Here is a 2,180-nt window from a genome sequence, read left to right on the forward strand (position 1 = left end):
AGGATGTGGAGGTGAGCATCATGGTGATGCGGCACAACCTCGGGGCGGCGCTGGCCACCCTGAACACGTTCGAAATCTTTGAGAATGGCCAGTCATGGCGTTTGCGTTTGTTAGGCCGCGCGTGGGCGGTGCCAGCTTTAAGAAGCGGTTCCGCGTCTACCACGCCCTCCGTGTCCGCATCGCCCGGGACATCATGTCCAGGTACTCGAAGCTGTTGTACCACACCATGGGGTCCGAGTTGGCCATCGACATCGGCACGTCGCCATACCTGAGGGCATCGCTGTCCGGTTTATTTTTGCTGTTCGGATCCCGCAAGGTGAGTTGAATCAATCTTGTACGCCTTAGGCGATGCCCCAGCTTTTTTGATATCCGTCGACATGATTCCTCACATATAAACCATGCAGCAGCCATGGACAACCTTCATCTAAAGAAGCTATTGTTTGCTCCGGTGGATTTGATTTTGTCTTTCCTCTTTTCTATGGTTGTGAGCAATGAAATCCAATTTGCATCTCCCTACATGATCAAGGCTACGGTGTGAATTATGACCATCCGTCGGATGAGGACACGATTGTGGCAGGGATGTTGGTGGCATGAAGTTGTATAGTAGCAGGATGGTCTAAACTCAGCCACTAGAGATTTGAGCTACTTTTTGGTCATTTTCTACTCAATTCTAGAGTTCTATTGCATTATCATAATTTTTCATATCTCAGTAAAGTGGATGTTTTTTAGGTTAATAGTAAAGTGCATGTCAGTACCTCCAAAAGGATTTTTTTCATGAAAATTGTTTTTTCATGATGGTAATCATTTTCATACAAACTGCTATAGTTGCTTGCCCTTTTGGCAGCATTTGCTCAGAAGCTTGACTGCCGAGACTAGACTAGACTAGCTTGATTTTCTTGATACATCTAAATATTCCAATGTGATATGTTAAAAATACAGGGAGGATATTTGTTTGGCTTATGAGGAGATTTTGGTTAACCAACGTTGACGCTTTCACTCGCTCACCATGTTCATTTGGTCTGGATTACTTCTCTAACATTTTAAAAATTGCTACTGTCAAGTTTCAGTTGGCGCGGGTGTACAGCAGAGGTATATATGTGATAAGGTGCTGTGATCATGAGAAAAAGTAAGGAACTGCACATCTGGGCCTCACATTAATTACAAATGTTCAGTGGCTTACAAAGGGTACATTTTACCTTGTTTGAATTTCGAAGATTTAGGCCATATACATTGGTATGTGAGACGTTGTGTCTTCCCATAGAGATACCATCTAGATTTTTATTTTATTTTGGAGTTGGAAGAAGGATGAATAAGATGGAAGGATGCCCCTTAATCCGTAAGAGAATACATTTAGGTCAAAATATAATTCTGTGGCTGAACTTTTACACTGGCCAGGCTTAGGTTTGGGCTGAGCAAATAGTTTAATTGGTGTTAATGAGCCCAACAAATGCAAGTTCATCGATTTCTCATGATATGCTTTTGATCTTTACCAAAATATGCATTATACCATATTCATATGTTTGTTTCCTATGTCAGGTATGCCGTACAGAGGGGATCAAGCTGTATATTGCTATGTGGAATGCTTTGATTCGAGGTGCTGTCGGGTTGGGAGCATGAAACATGCTCTGTAGTTCTTTGGTTCAATGCAGGAGGAAGGGATGTACATAGACCCGAAGATCTTTATTAAGATCATCCACGGGTTGTGGAAGCAAGGGGAGTGAGATTAAATCAAGAAGTTTTTTGACAAAATGAGGATTCAATGGCTCAAGGAGAGTAAGCCCCAAGCTAGATCATTATTGATTTCCTTTAGTAGGATGTCACATAATTCATTTAGAGTGGAGCAGGAATATTCAAAAAGGAAATGTACACCATATATATTAGTATAATACATCTGACACTTTCTCATCTTTCACTAATAGCACATTGATCATACCATTTGCACAACTCATTCCGGTGTAAGTCGGGCCAATTTAGAAAATATTTTAAAGCTGATTCATACAGGTTATAGAAGTCAGAGTCAAACAGCATAATAAGATATTTGTTCGTGCATAATTTCTGATTCATTTGTCTTCTAAGGATAAATGGGACTGCTATCTAGACTGTACCTTAAAAACTATTAGACCCTGCTTATAACTATTTTTCATCTTGGCGTGATTTATAAGGGAGGCCACGCCATTTGT

The 2,180-nt window shown here is 41.0% G+C and overlaps 1 long non-coding RNA gene across 1 annotated transcript; it reads left to right on the forward strand.

Moving 5' to 3' along the window:
• The first annotated feature begins 798 nt into the window (after window positions 1-798).
• LOC123131147 (uncharacterized) lies at window positions 799-1,935 on the forward strand. The gene is made up of 2 exons (XR_006464079.1): window positions 799-1,126; window positions 1,537-1,935. It is a non-coding gene; the product is annotated as an uncharacterized lncRNA (long non-coding RNA).
• Window positions 1,936-2,180: the final 245 nt, after the last annotated feature.

The sequence above is a fragment of the Triticum aestivum genome, chromosome 6A (assembly GCF_018294505.1).
Source record: "Triticum aestivum cultivar Chinese Spring chromosome 6A, IWGSC CS RefSeq v2.1, whole genome shotgun sequence".
NCBI lineage: Eukaryota > Viridiplantae > Streptophyta > Magnoliopsida > Poales > Poaceae > Triticum > Triticum aestivum.